Source organism: Cuculus canorus, chromosome 6, assembly GCF_017976375.1.
Source record: "Cuculus canorus isolate bCucCan1 chromosome 6, bCucCan1.pri, whole genome shotgun sequence".
NCBI lineage: Eukaryota > Metazoa > Chordata > Aves > Cuculiformes > Cuculidae > Cuculus > Cuculus canorus.
Window position 1 is genome coordinate 37,685,137 of NC_071406.1, and position 15,758 is coordinate 37,700,894.

The window sequence follows — 15,758 nt, forward strand, 5'->3', positions numbered from 1 at the left end:
TTTTCCCACACAAAAGCTTTTCTTTTGCATTGTATTTGATTGGAAACAAGCCATAGGGCAAAGGAGGCACCTCTGTTTTCACCTTGTTTGCCTGCCCAGCCTGTGCCTCTCATTTATCTTCCCACCCCTCCAGTCTCCTGATGGGCCTCCCTGCTCCCCGTGCTCCCCAGGAGACACTGCTTCCAGGAGGAAATGGCTTTTCTCTTTTTCAGTAGACTTTTTTCCATCACAGCAGCCTCTCACTCTTTCCAATTTGATGATTCCCCTCGGATCACACGACTGAGATCCTCTGCAGACAAAGCAGGGCTGCAGATGACTCTTTTGTCCAGCGCTCACTCTCTCTCATTTACTTTCAGACTCCTGAATTTCTGTGCTAGGAATTGTGAGGCTTTTGATGGGGCCCTTATTTCTGCCTCATGAGCTGCACTGTGGAGGGTTTTGCCATCAGAAATTTAAATCTTGAAGGCCTTGACACACTGTTTGCATCCAAAGTCTGGCAGGGTATCCAGGCACTTGCATTTTAATATGTTTTACAGAAGGTGAACTTACGAAAACACATGACAAAAAAGGGGATGGAGAGTGGCTAAAGGTGTGTTTTCATGTAAGAAAACCTGTTCTCTGAGCTCTTCTTTGCTACAGCCCGTGACCTTGAGCAAGAGACTTTGTGGGACTAAAGTCCTCTCTTTTGAATTGATAGACCTGCACCAACACACACAGCCCACGAGAGACTTCATTTCATGGAATCTTAGTATAGTTTGGGTTGGCCATGGATCTTAAAGATCATCTAGTTCCAACCCCCCTGCCTTTTTTTCTACCTTTACTTTCGTGAATGCTTTGGAACAAAGGGCCTGGGCTTCATGAACTCTGCTGGCTGCCTCCAAGGTGCTGGATGGGAGGGATCTGCCTGGGAAGGTGATGGCGTGGCTTCACCTGCATGTCAGAAGGAACCTGTGTGGTGTCATTGCCAAGGGGACCTGGTCCTGGGGGGTGTAACTTAGGTGGAAATAGTCTAAAACCATGTGAAGTAAAGCTGAGAGAACTGGGTTGGTTCAGCCTTGAGAGGAGAAGGCTTAGGGGAGACCTTATTACCATGTGTCAGTACATAAAGGGTGTCTGCCAAGAGGATGGAGACTCCCTTTTTATAAGTCACATGGAAAAGACAAGGGATGATGGGTGCAAGTTGCTTCTGGGGAGATTCCGATTGGATTCCAGAAGAAAATTTTCTGCATGAGAACAGTGAGACACTGGAATAATCTCCCCAGGGAAGTGGTGGAGTCCTCTATGCTGGATACTTTGAGGACTCAGGTTCATGGGGTGCTGGGCCATCTCATTTAAGCTATAGATCACCTAAAAAGGTTGGACCAGGTGATCCTTGCGATCCCTTCCAACCTGATATTCTGTGATTAAAATAATTATTATGTATCTCTGCACCTATGAGAACTTTAACTGTGAAACAGAACCAGTTGTGATCTAATAATTTCTGGTCACCTGAAGTTTGCAATGAAATGAGCCTGAAAGCCGCCACAAAGTGTATGTTAAAAGGAAGATGGGCTTTGAAAAATGAACTATGAACTTAGTGCTGGCTCTGGATGGTGTGGCCTGGCCAGATGCGCCCGGCCATGCTTCATGCTGCCAGAAAAGAAGGCTTTGTGAGGAGCTGCTGTAAAAGAATTGTATATTAATCATATGAGAAGATAAATGAGTGCAAAGGAAGAGGATGCAGGTCGTTATTTCAGTTGCCAGGTTAAGTTTTCTAGACTTGGGGCAGGGTTTTTCTGCCTGGCAAGCTGGAATGTATCCCCAGATACCTAAGAGTGCCCTGAGGCTGTTCCTGTGGAGCAAAACTGTCTCCAGTGCTGCAGAGGAGCTGTGTCCCTGTGCTGTTGTGTGGGAGCTGCCCTTTGAGGGTCTCTGGTGCTGTTGTACCACCTCGCCTTGGGCTGCAGAGGGGCTGCAGCAGGGGCACTCCTCTTCCACTTTTAGCAGCAGCTTTATGCAAATAGGAATCCTCAAGCAAACCCCCAACCTCTGCCTCGTGCTTGCTGGGATCTGCTTCTAAGGGAAAGCAGCAGCAGCTGGGGATGCGAATTATCACTGGCATCTCGCTCGTGGGGTGCGCAGCTCCTGCGGGGTGCGTGGCTGCCTCTCTCCTGCAGGAGAATCCGTGTGGAGGGGAGGCAGAATGAAGGGCGAACGAGCCTCCGATTTCCCAAGGCCCCAGAAAATCTAGTAGGGAGCAAGCTGTTGGTTGGAACAAAAGCTGTTGTTGGGGTCAGCTTCCTTGGGGCTTGCCTGGTTTACAGATGGTTTAATTAATGGGGTTGTAGCTCTGGCCAGCACAAAACTTCTAAGTGTTTGGGCTGTGTTTAGTTGAATTAAGATAAGGGAAGTGTGTGTGTTTTGGGCAAGGTGAGTGGGTGTTAACAACTACCTAAGGACAGTCAACCTATTGCAGGCTTTTCCAGGAGCTGTTTTCCTGTTCTGTGCACGCTTACCTTCTGTCTTTTCAGCTGTCTGACATGTTCTCTCTTTCTGATAGTCTGCTTTTCTCTGACACCTGTCACTGGTAAATATTTGGGGTGTTCCTCTTCTGAAGGCTGTGTGACTGCAGTGTAAGCAGGAAAAGCTGCAAGGGTGCATGTATGGCTCAGAAAATGATGAGCTCTGAGAAAGATTGTAATGTTTCAAATCTGTGCCCTGGCACAGCCACCTATTTTATTCAGCCAATGTGATCCTGTTATCCAAAGGTACAAGAAGTACAGGGCAGTTCATGAGAAAGCCTTTTGAACACAAACAAGGGGAGTTGAGTGAAATGCAAAACTAACATGTAGGATGGTTTTTTTTCCAACACCAGTTAGATTGTGAAGCTTGGTGCCGGGAGACTGAGGCCAAGAACCTCCAGGAAAGAACTGGGCATTCAGGCAGTTGCCAAGAATATCAGTTACCACAGTTCATAGTAAATTTGTAAGGAATGCATCATCCATTTCACTGTGCATAAGCTATTCTTGAACTAGTAGAGACTGGGTGTGGGTTTTCACACCAAGATGCTACAGAGATCCTTGTGTTCTCTCTTAAACGTGTGGTTTTGTCCATAAAAGAGAGATTAATGCCTCAGCCGGACTGCTCATCTTTGATTCTTGCACCACAGGCTTACATTATCAAGCCAAGGATCTGCTGCCAGCAGACTCCCAGGATCTCAGCTTCAGGCTGTAATGCTGGCTGTGTGCAACAGGATGCCCAATTAATCTACTAGCGATTTGGCTTTGTCAGAACTTACAGGGTGCTATTAACAAAGGAAAGCGAAGCCATTTGCTATCCAAGATGCTCGGTGCTACAGGACACCCCAATAAGCTGTGGAAGCTTGTGCAGCAGAGAGCCAAGCCCAGTAAATGGCCAGGCCGGCATCTTTCAGGGGCCTCGGTCCAACGAGGGTGCCCTGTCCTTGGCAAGGCAGGACACAGCATGGGAGAGAACCTGGAGGTGGCTGTGCAGGAATGTCATCGGCAGACAGTCCAGGTTGGCACCATGGGATTTGCAGGTGGTGGGAAATAGGGCAACGCTGGATGAATACTGGAGACGGTGTTGTATAAGGGCACAAATGAAGGGCTCTGGCTCAAAGGAGGTGATGGGTGTGTTTTGGAGGGAGGATTCGCCTCTTGGCTCCTTCAAGTGCTGCGTAAGGCATTGGTAGCCTGAATGCAGGCAGCAGTCACAGGGCAGCGTGGGCTGAAGTCAAGCCATGCTGAAGGAGCAGGCAGAGGAATGTGTGTCTGAGGAAGGGGAAAGAAGGCACCAACTGGTGCGCCACATATAGCCTACGGCTGGCTTAGCACTTGTGCTGCATTGCTCTCCTGCTCAAGGTTTTCTAATTCTGTCCCAAATGATGTCAGCGTCCCCTAGCAACTGACAGGGAGACATACAAAGCATTCCTTGGTGAGCCTGCGAGCAGCTCCATCACCCCCCACCTCCAGTGAGGCTTCGTGAAGGTGTGCCTGCTTCTCAGCCCTTGCCGGATGACTTTGGGGCTGCCTGCAGCTCATGTTCAGGCAGCTCACCTTCCCAGTGCCATCATTCCCTGGGGAAGAAACAGCATCACCTTTACAGCTTGCTTTCTGCTGTCCTGTAAAGCTTTCTGTCGCTTTTGGCACCTCGGTTTCCTCGGCCAGGGCCTCTCAGTTTATAGATTGCTGAGCAACCAGGCTCTGAAATGCAAGTGCTTGACTAAATGCAACCCAAGTGTGCACCAGCAGGGCTGCTCCTTGCTCCTAAGCCCAGCTCCTTTGGCAAGGGCTGCAGCTGAGGTGGAACGTGCCTATCAAATCTCACCAGGCAGGTCCTTTACCAAGGAAAGCACAAGCTAATGTGCCTGGAGGGGTACTATATAGTTTTAAACATAAAGATTAGGCACTGCATGAGGTATTACTCTCTGCACGCTCTTTCATTCTACATAGGATAAAATCCTCTTAGTGATGCTTTGGGGGATTTGGGCTTCAGGTCTTCACAGCCGGTGCGTGAGCTGCTGAGATCCGCTGCTTCTCCCTTCATCTCCCTTCCCTGGGGGGTGCGGCAGGGGAGTTAAATTACTGCCCGTGTAAAATGAACTCTGTCTTTCTCAGATCCCTTTTTAATCTACTAGGAGATGGAGTGACTTCAGACTTGGAAAGGGCATGAAAGGGTAGCAAAGCGCGTGGCACAGAGTCTCCTCGTGCCTGCATTGCCTGGAAGGTTTCATTGTGACTTATGGGGCATCAACCTCTTCTCTTTCACTTTTTGCCTGCTTCTCGCTTTTTGACATAAGTTGGTCCAGAACATCTTGGGTCAGCCTGGGATCTAAAGCCCAGACTGGCTGGGGGAATAAATCACTAGGTTTAATGTGATGTGGGTTGAGTTTTGCTGATCTCTGTTAGGGATGGTCTGGGCTTGAAACCTCTCCATACTCAAAGATCATAGCTGGTTTTGGGAAATCCGGTGCTGTCACAATCTAGATTTCTCTTTCTCCTCAGCCATCAATAAGACTTCTTCTTGATCACTGGAGGTATGGATAATAGCCTTTGAGACCCAGAGCCTGGAGATATCAGCATTGTTCTCTGCGATTGTACATTCGCTGTCCTTGTTGTTGAAATCCTGTCTCTCCCAAGCATCCACTCTGCATTAGCTGAAACACCAGACTCTCCAAGATGTGTTTGATGCACCAGAACACGCTGTTTTCTAATTGTGTGCATGAGTCTTGCTGTTGGGTTAGATTCTAAGTGCTCTGTAGCTCAGTTACCTTGAGACAACCTAGCAAGAACAAAGCTGTAGGAACTAAAATTTTCCATCTCTTTCCACGTCTAGCTCTAAGTACCTTGGATTTATGGAACCTATGTAGGGTTCAGATGCTTCTTGTGCATTTTGAGTCGTATCCATGAAGATGGTGTTTGGGGAGAGAGGGTTGTAACTATATTATCGTATACTCAACTGTGTTGTACGCATCTTAGGAAGCTGGTTTAAATATCTGAGTGGCGTTGTCAAGTCCTGATGGGGACCTACACAAATATCTAGTACTGTGGTTGTCTGAATGGATACAAATGAGCATAAGGCATTCGATGAGCTCATCCTTTACTCCTGCATCACTATGACAGTGTTTCTGAGCATACTGTGTAATAAGTTTCTGTCTGTAGTGGATTGATATGGGAAAAGCTGGCATTTTGTATTGGTGGTCTGGGGATTTGAGGCTATTGTGTCTGGTGAAGTGTGTTCTCTGTGGCACCTTGTGCTTCTATAACCTGATGCTGTGCCTTCAGTCCGGCCTCCTAGAGCTCAGCTCGATGTTGTCTATGAAAATTCATTCTTAGTGTTAACAAGTGCTTTCTGATGGCTCTGCATCCTCTTATCCCAGAAGGATTTTCATTCCCAGTGCCCAGCCCGTGGCTGGAGAGATGCCCTCCACCTAGCAGGCAAAGGAGCCTGGCAGGGTTTCCTTGCCCTCCTTATAGCCAGGCAGGAATAAAGAGCCTCCTCTTAGAAACATCATAAGATGTTGTGGGTCCCTCGATGCTTTTAGAGGGAGAGGGGAGTCTCGGCAGCTCTTTGTGCTGCAGCCTGAGGGGACAGAGCACACAGAGAGCTCTGGGTGCTGCTCGTAGGAGGCAGGAAGGTCTCACTGCTGCCAGCAATAGACTGGAGAAACTCGGCTAAGCTGTTTAAAACTAGCTGTGATGGAGTTTGGCCTCTTGTGTTGTTTGTAATGTCTCCGTGATCCCTCTGCGTGTGAAAACAACCCTTGGGATCCTCCTGTTGAAGCTGCTCGTGAGTGCGAGCCTGCTTTTTGAGGAGCAGCGATGTATACCTGTGTAAGATCTCTCCTCCAGGGCCTGTCAAGTAGCTGTGCTGGCTTTCTGTAAATAGCCTGCTGCTCCTTTGCCCCTTATTTAGCCGTAGGGAAGCAAGAGACGCGGGGATGTTCAAGAATGTCATTTTACTTCTCATGTGACCTATGAGATCAGAGGGTGTTAGTGGGAGATCAACAGTGACCCTCTCTGAAAGTGCCACTGGATCTGGGAGCTGGAAATCCTGCAGTCAGATGGGATGTTCAGAGCATGAAGGCTGAAGGAGCCCCTTGGAGGGAATTTGGCTGTAGGGAGGGACTGAGCTCCTTAAACACCTTGTGCAAGCTTTGTGTGCTCGGTGCCTGGCAGCTGGTGCAAACTGCTTGTGCCTCCACCTCTTAACCAATATGTTTACAGTTGCTGTTTCTTGTAAGATGTGCATAATTGGGGCTTTAGAGGTCCACTTATGGACTACGATATGAGCAAGGCTTCAATCAAAGATGATCCGAGGGCTGGAGCACCTCCCATCCAAGGACAGGCTGAGAGAGTTGGTTCTCCAGTCTGGAGAAGAAAAGGCTGTGGAGAGACCTTAGAGCAGCTTCCAGCGATGAAAGGGCTCCGGGAAAGCTGGGGAGGGGCTATTTACACAGGCATGGAGTGATAGGACGAGGGGGAATGGCTTTAAATTGGAAGGGGGGAAGACTTAGATTAGACTTTAGGAACAAATACCTCACAATGAAGTTGGGGAGGCCCTGGCCCAGGTTGCCCAGAGCAGTGGTGGCTGCCCCATCCCTGGAGGGGTTCCAGGCCAGGTTGGATGGGGCTTGGAGCCCCTGATCCAGTGGGGGATGTCCCTGCCCATGGCAGGAGGTGGGACTGGATGGGCTTTGAGGTCTCTTCTGATCCAAACCATTCTGTGATTCTGCGCCAGCCACTTTTGAATATCCATCCCTGAGGGTTTTTCTCCTGCTTGTTAAACTTCTGTCTAAGTCAGTTGCTTTGCAATACGAGATGGTTTCAGAGCTGCCAGCGGGAGGCTGATAACATGCTTTATGCAGACCGTTACCCTCAAAGGTAGTTCAGAAATGCCTGCTATTTTTATTAAATGCCTTTGTCCCAAACTCATCTGTCCCAAGCAGCTATGCTAAGCTGACAGAACGGCAGCACGCCAGGCCACTGCGTGCCTAGGCGTGGCTGTGGCTTTGAACTCTTTTGCTTATAAGGTCTTTTCCACCTTTCTCCTTGAGAAATATCGGGTCACAGAAGTGGGAACAGCAAGGACAGCTGGACCCTAAGTGCCAAAGCTGATGTGGATGAATGCTGGTAGCAAAGACTGTTTAAATGGTAGCGGTGTGTGCAGTGGAAGAAGTCATCACTTCTGTAGGTTTAGTGGCTCTGAAATAAGTGGGAAATTGGACCTAGAAAATTGATGCTGCCACACAAGAGCTGCCTGACAAAACAACCTCGTGATTTCTTGTTGTGCCCCTCTCTTTGTTTGGTAGTGTTCACACTCACGTTTTTGTACCCATTCCTTTTGGCAAATGTGTTTTAGTTTCTGGGTTTACTAAGGACGGGTAATTGTAACCATTCACACCTTTAAAGCTGGGTAATCTTGATTAACAAGTCTATCATGTGGTGTTTTTATTGCCTGCTTGGTTTGTCTGACTCTCAGGATGTGATGCTGGTGGAGAACTTTTAAAATAACAAGTTCATCATTAGTTTTAAGCAAATGTTTAAAAAAGCTTTTGTGAATTAATTGGATTGGGTGAAGATATTCACCAAAGAGTAGAAGACATTTCATAAAATGGAAGCAATTCAGAAATTAGAATCAATGTTTTGTAGGTTATTTTTTCCATGCTCATACAGCAGTGTTTTCATAGAATCATGCAATGGTTTGGGGTGGAAGGGACTTCAAAGCCCATCCAGTTCCAACCCCCTGCTGTGGATCAGGGGCTCCAAGCCCCATCCAACCTGGCCTTGAGCCCCTCCAGGGATGGGGCAGCCACCACTGCTCTCGGTAACCTGGGCCAGGGCCTCCCCGTTGAGGTAATTGAGGGGCTGGAGAATCCTGATGTTTGGAAATACCTCTGTGGCTGTGGGTGGAACCTTTACCTTGCTGGTTGTGTCCCCAACGGGGTGGGAAGTGACATAGTGTTGGCAACCTCCTGCCAGTACCTCCCTTGTCGTTTTCCAGGGTGGAAAATGTTGGATTAGCACAGCTTTTATAGGACAGCTTGGAGGGGAGTGCTCCTGGGTATCTAACACTGCCTTAGCCTAAGAAGTTTGAGGTTGGAATGTCATTTCTGTGCCTGCTGCTGTTGGAGTCAAGAGTGTGTGTCTCTCTCATTTGTTCTTTTTGTGATCTAAAATCCATTGAGACTCTCAGTCTCTTTTAAAATTAGATGGAACTTTTGCTCCTTGAGAGCATCACTGTGGAGACGCATGTGAAGGAGCTGCCAGCGTGGATGCAGCCCCTGCAATCTTCTTTCCACCACTTGTTTTTTTTCTCTTCTTCTTACAGTTCCCTTTTGTTTCCATTATGGCAACAAGTTTTCATCTCCCTTTCTGAAAGGTTCAGTCTCCACAACGATTTTGTATATTGTTTTTATCATTTTAACACTACTTAAAGAATCTTAATCAAGCCTCTTGGTCTGCTGTGGGCTTTAATGCTTAATACAAGTGTGCTGCTGATCCTGGGAAGCACGTTTGCTTCTCTGCTTGACAGTGGTGAATGCTGAAAAGCACCTTGCCCTCACTCCCAGCACACTTAATTTAGCAAATTTGCTTTCTTCACTGTAGAGTCCAAACCCAACACCACCCGATTCCTAATTAACTTGACGTGCTTTGTCCCCGCAAAGGGAAGGAGGAACACAAAAGTACAGCAGGGTTGTGAACACCCACTCTCGTGGTCTGTCTGCTCACCAGGAGGAGAAAGGCCATGTGTTCACTGCAGCTTGGGATCAGGCAGCTGAAGGAAGGAGCCCAGCAGCAAGTGGCAGTGGCTCCTCCTGGGGTACGACAACATCTGCCAGGAGGAAAACGTTGTTGGCAGCTTCAGTGGCTGAGGGCTGCTCTTCCCCTCTGTGTGCTGTGATGCAGACCCGCTTTCCCTGTCATCCTTCGGTCGATAATGAGGATGGTAATTGTTACTTATTGGCTGAGGATTTCAGTAGTCACAAGTGATTTTCAGAGACCAGTTTTGGGTTTTCTGAAAGCGATGAACGCTCTTGTCTCTAAAAAAAAAAAATACCAAAACATCCAATTGAAAACCCTGCCAAAGGCTTGTGCCCTCCTTGCATGGATTTTTAAGCTAAACATCCTCCAAATCAAGGTGTTTCAACTCGCTTCACTTTGAAAATGTGTTCCAGCTGGGTTTTTAAAGAGCAAGCAATAGTAAAGTCTGCTTCTAATGATGTCTCTGGGGCCACAGGAATGCAAGGTACACTGCGCATTGTGTTGCATGATTAGGGTTCAAATTAAGGAGAAAAAGAACCTGATGAGAAACAGTGGGAAGAGAAGGATAAAAGCAAAGACAACAGTACAGCCAGGCGGTCTGGGAAGTGGGTTCCAGGCACGGGGAGAGCTAGGAAAATGTGTACAGACAGAAATTTGGTACCCAGCACCCTGAAGTGATATCAGCTGCAAACGCTTGGATGCTGAAGACATGGGAACAGTCTACTGGGGTCTGGAGTACCTTCATTTTCTGAGCTCTGGGGGCAGGACCCACCTGCATGATGGCCACACCAGGGGCCTGAGTTCCAGTCATAGCACTAGCATCAGACAAACAAAGGGCTCAGCCACTCTGGAAAGCAGAGATATGGGGAATTTTATGACTTCCAGTTCATCTTAAGATCATCACAGTTCAGTGTGGTTTCCAACTCTTTGGTTTAGGGTCAGAAGACTTCTAGTATCCCATTTTTTAAGTTAGTCCCTTTTTTTTAGCTATTCCTTTGTTCCCACCTTCTGTACATCCTTGAAGGATGGAGCTTTACACCCTCCCACAACCGCTGCAAGCTGCCAGTTGAATTTTTCTCTCTGTTGTCTTTTCCCCCAGCCCTAGATTTGCGCCCGTGCACGGCTCCCAGCCCTGTGTCCTATCGAAAGGTTACATCCAGTGATTTTGCAGGAGCTGAAGAAACTGCGCCCGCAAGCTCTCGCTGTGGAATAGGTGGCCAAGAGATCCCCGCAGGTTTTAATAGCGCTCTGGCCAGCAAATGCCGTACACTTCACTGTAACTCATTTTCCACGCAGGCAAATGACCTTTGCAGCAGTGAAGTCAAGCCCCTCAAGCTCTTGTAGTCCTTTTAAAGTGAGCGTTCCCTTGCTGCTGAGCTGCGTGCTCTTTGGGGTTCGTACGTGTGGGCTTGCATGCGGACACTGGACAGGGTTGTGGTCCACATCGTAACAAATAATCCTCTGCCCTGGCTGATTCGCCGTGACCTGCCTTTCACGGAGCACTAATCCTGCAAGTGGGCGATGCTGGCTGGGAGCAGCGGGGTTGTCTGCCTGGCTTTCCCCTCCCTAACTGAGCCAGAGGCAGGGAGAGGGGAGCTTTCCGTTATCAAAGGGCTATCTGTGAGCTGTGGGATGCTGCCTTCTTCCTAACAGCTATGAATCCAGCCGAGGCTCATCCCGTTGCCCTGGCAGTGCCTCCTGACCGTGAAGTGCAGGGATTAATCAGTGGCAGAGCATGATAACAGGTTAATCGGAGGAGAAATGGTTCAGATGTTCCTTCATCTGGGAAATGAACCACTTCTGTGAGGACTTTGTCCCCCCAGATACTCTGTCACAAGACTCTGAAGGCGTAATAGGAGACATAGCATTAATTTTGCATGGCTTTCAGTTCTGTATTTGCTTTTTTTAGGTTCTAATTTCTTCCTCAGCAGCTTTTGAGCATTTTGAAAATGCTGTAAAAATGTTATTATTTGCAGTGTGGCAAATGCAAAAGAAGCATCTTCAGATTTCAGGCTCTAACTGGGGTCCCTGTGTGTTGTACTGCACCAAGAATGAGAAACCCTGCCTCAGAGCTGCTGGAAAATGAAAAAAAATGGGAGAAAACTAAAGCGGAGAGCTGCCAAGTGACTTGGAGGAGCCCCAGCTTAGCAGCTGTAGACAGAAGAAGAAGACATGAGCAGCCTGAACCGGTGGGAGGTGTCCCTGCGCATGGCAGGGGTGGGACTGGATGGGCTTTGAGGTCCCTTCTCACCCAAACCATTCAGTGATTTTGTGATTCGTCTGCTGAGTCCCAGTCCAAGGCAGGGCACGTCCACCGGAACACGCTGTCTCGCCTAAGCAGCTTTCAAACATTGCCTCCAGCCTCTCTTCTCCAAGTTTCTTTTCATTTAATGAAATTATTATATTTTAAGAATTGTTGAGCGTTTAGAGGGGAAGCCATGTGAGGAGCGGCTGCAGTCACTGGGTCTGTTCAGCCTGGAGGAGACTGAGGGGAGACCTCATCGTGCTCTGCAGCTTCCTCACACAGGGAAGAGGAGGAGCAGGTGCTGAGCTCTTCTCTCTGGACCCGAGGGAATGGCAGGGAGATGCCAGGGGAGGGTTAGGCTGGACATCAGGAGAAGGTTCTTCCCCCAGAGGGTGGTGGAGCCCTGGAACAGCTCCCAGGGAAGCAGACACAGCCTGACAACATTCCGGCAGAGTTTGGCCAATGCCCTCAGCCCCACGGTGTGAATGTTGGGGTTGTCCTGTGCAGGGACAGGAGCTGGACTCAATGATCCTTGTGGGTCCCTGCCAACTCAGGACATTCTGTGATTCTCCTGGGAGTGTTCGTATGGAGGAGGAGCACCTTGGTGACAGAGCCAAGTGCTTCAAAACAGCTCCAAGAAGCTTCTGGGAGTAGTGGAAACTCCTGCAACTGAGGGGAGCTTTGGGTCTCCCCTCTGAGGAATCTGTTTGGTGCTCCCATGGTGTCTCACCCACCAGGGAGGGGCATCCATAAAGTGGGGGAGCTATCATAAAACCCTGCCAAATGTTGGAAATCTGATCGACTCCTCAATCAACCCGAGTAGAGCCAACAGCCGCTGTGTGGAACACTTGCTCCTGCCCTGTACGCAGCTGCATATGATGGTGTAACTATTTCTAGGCCCGGCTCCAAGGGATTTATGGAGGGTGAAGCACTACCAGGGATTCGTTTACTGCCCAAAATCACTGCAAACGTTGCAGCAAACTGCAATGGCCGTAAAAGCAGCTTTGCACAATGGCTGCCTGACACACCTCCTGCCAGGGAGAAATGGACAGGGGGTTGGAACTAGATGATCTTTAAGGTCCCTTCCAACCCAAACTATTCTATGATTCTATAAATTCCCCAGCCATGAGGAGATGGCATTAAGTGACTCCCTGTAGCAGCATGCTTTTTTTCCCTTCTTAAGGATTTCAGGTTGGTTTTAGCACTGCTCCTGTGTCTTCTCTGTGGCTGGCTGTCTTCCTGGCTGCAGGGAAGCAGAGCAGCGTGCTGTCTCCCACAGGCTTCAAAGGTGGCCATTCAATCCAAGATATATCATAATTTTTTGGCCAAATCTGCCGTCTTTCAGCCTCTGGAGGAAGCAGAGGGGATCCACAGTGCCTGAGGGTGAAGGGCGGCTGCAGGGTGTCCAGCACAGAAGGTGGCGAAACCAAAGAGCTCTTGTGCTCTAGAGTTGAGGACTGCAGGAGAAAGAATTTCATCCCCTTTCTGCTGGCAACTCTTAGTGTCCGTTTCACCCAAATATTGTGGATGAGGTTGCTCTTGGATTGTCCCAGGCTCCGCTCAAGCAATTCTTCCCTGTGAGCAGCAGGGAGGATGAAGGTTTCCTTGTGCTAAGCTGGTTTTGCCTTCCTCCCACACTGCATTTTGCTGTGATGCTCTAAAGTGGATTCCTGGAATGATCCAGATTAAAAGCCATCTCCCTTCTTCCCCAAAAGCGGCAGCACAGCCACAAGTGGGTGAGCGTGAGGGGAGGAGAGAGACAGGACAGAAGTGTCCTCAGGCAGCTCTGCTGCAGGAGGAACCATCAGGAACCACCACCCTGAAGGTGAAAGCTGGTTCAAGCGACACCGGGGAATACAAAGATCTGTGGGTGAGGCAATAGTGGGCTCTGTCTCCCATGAGCCGCTGCACTGAGCTGTTCTGTTCTGCTTCTCCCCAACAGCTTTTGAAGGAGTGGGTTTGATTCTGGAACAGCAAAAATCCTACAGGATGCAAGAAGGCGATTGTCCTCTTTGGGTCTCAAAGCATCGCATCTCGAGGCAGGCGGAGATCTTCACTCCCATCCTCTATGTCCAAGGGTCAGTTGTGCCAGTGGGGCGGTACCAGGGTGGTGGGCAGCGCTCATCCCCAAACACCAAACCAACAATCCAACAAAAACCTGCCTGTTGGATCTTGCTGGGCTCGCTTAATTAATATAACAAGGCTTGCTGTTAAGGTCAGGCACAAACAGGTTTATCGGCTAGGCCTGAAATTTGATCAACTGTTCAAAGTTAATTAAAATCCGCCTGACTCCTACATTCAGCTGTTGCAGGAGGGCTGGCTCCTAAACTGCTCTTGGTCAGCTTCACTCCGTGGGCTTTATCCAGCTCCAGGTCTGGCCCACGTAAATGATTTGTCTAGAATATTCCTACCAAGGAAAAAAAGCAGAGGTAAAGAGGAAAAACAAAAGCAAAAGAAGGTCTGAGCTGTGCAGAGTGATTCAGGGAGTAGAGCAACCCTCTCATTTTCAGCTCTAATCTGGAAACCCACGCTTCCCACTTGTGTCAGGGCTCATGAGCTGTGCTTGGAGAGTTGGAGGGCCCAGCTGTAAAGATGCTGCAGTTTCCATCCACACCATCTCTGACCCGAATCTGGGCTGGGTTGTGTCTCTGTTGGCCCGAGCTTGGTTATCTGCCTCCTGCTGCGCTGAAAGTGAGCTTGGATGCTAACGTTGCCTGTGTGTCATGCGCAGGGATCCCCACTGGCCTCCAACCCCTCCCTGCATCAGACCTAGCTCCCTGCCTTGTGCTGCTTCATCTCCACACGTAGCCAAAACCAGGAGTTGCCTGGAAACTCAGGGAGACCCAAAGGTGCTCTGGCCCTGTTGGCTCCAGGCCATGTCCCCATGGAGGCAGCGCTGCGAGCCCATCTGTGGGAGCCATTTCAGCCCCTTTGATTCCCTTGGCATCAAAACATCTCAGTGGTGAGCTTTGGTGTGCTTACACGTGTGCACAGCTGGGTTTTCTTGATACTCTTGCCATTTTGGGATGTCCCCAAGCCCTGTGGGGCTCTAGGGGAGGCACGTTTAGTGCAGGAGACCCTAGAGAGCTGCCTGTGCCGGTGGGGATGTTGGCTCTCTGATTGCAGTTGGTGGCAGAAATTGTGTGATGTCTGTAAAACTGATGTGGGGACACACAGAGCGTTTCACCCAATGTGTGGAACAGTTCCTTGAGAACCTGCCTGTGTGGCAGAAGAGCACAAGGAGTTGTCCTCTGCTGGGGGAGCTTGTGGAGGAGCTTGGGCAGCTTCAGGCAGGATTGGGAAAGATGTGCTGGTTTTGGGGTTTTTTTGTTTGAATCACTTGGCAGCCATGCACTCCTGAAGGGCTTCTGTGTTTCTCACCCCACGCAGTATCGCCATACGACCTCATCCGTGTGTGATATTTTGGTGTGAGTGACTTTCCCAGGGCTGCCCAGGAGCAAACCCCTGCCCTTTTGAGATTGGATTTTGCGACTTTGGGTGTGGGTGGCAGGGGCAGGGTGGCTGCTGCTGCTATCGGGCTGCATTGCCACCTGCTGGGGGTGCACAGCCCCATCCTGGGGCTACCCCACCCAGCTGCCCCAAGGATTGTCCTGCAGTGAGGTCTCCTGGGCTGGGTACTGCCCTTCTGTTCAGGTTTCTCTCTTGGGTGCTGCTGTTAGTGTGCGCTTGCAGCCCAGAGAGCCAAACCATGTCCTGGGCTGCAGCCAAAGCTGTGGGAGCAGCAGGCGAGGGAGGGGATTCTGCCCCTCTGCTCTGCTCTGTGAGATCCCACCTGGAGCCCTGTGTCCAGCTCGGGAGTCCTCAGCACAGGAAGGGCATGGAGCTTTTGGAGCGAGGCCAGAGGAGGCCACAGAGATGAACCAAGAGCTGGAAGATCTCCTGTACGAGGACAGGCTGAGAGAGTTGGGGTTGTTCAGACTGGAGAAGGCTGCGGGGAGACCTTAGAGCAGCTTGCAGAGCTGAAAGGGACTCCAGGAAAGCTGAGGAGGGACTCTGGGTCAGGGAGGGGTTGGGGGGGAACGGTTTTAAGCTGAAAGAGAGGGGTTGAGATGAGATCTTGGGAAAAAATGTTTTGCTGTGAGGGTGGGGAGGCCCTGTCCCAGGGTACCCAGAGCAGTGGGGGCTGCCCCATCCCTGAAGGGGTTCAAGGCCAGGTTGGATGGGGCTTGGAGCCCCTGTTCCAGTAGGAGGTGTCCCTGCCCTTGGCAGGGGTGGGACTGGATGGGCTT

At 49.8% G+C, this 15,758-nt stretch overlaps 1 long non-coding RNA gene across 1 annotated transcript in view; it reads left to right on the forward strand.

Annotated features, from left to right (window-relative positions):
• Positions 1 to 15,758, forward strand: part of LOC128852515 (uncharacterized) — a 49,641-nt gene that overhangs the window by 27,269 nt on the left and 6,614 nt on the right. Inside the window, exon 2 of the long non-coding RNA XR_008450391.1 lies at positions 13,451 to 13,586. This is a non-coding gene — a long non-coding RNA (uncharacterized LOC128852515). The remainder of the gene's footprint in view (positions 1 to 13,450; positions 13,587 to 15,758) is intronic.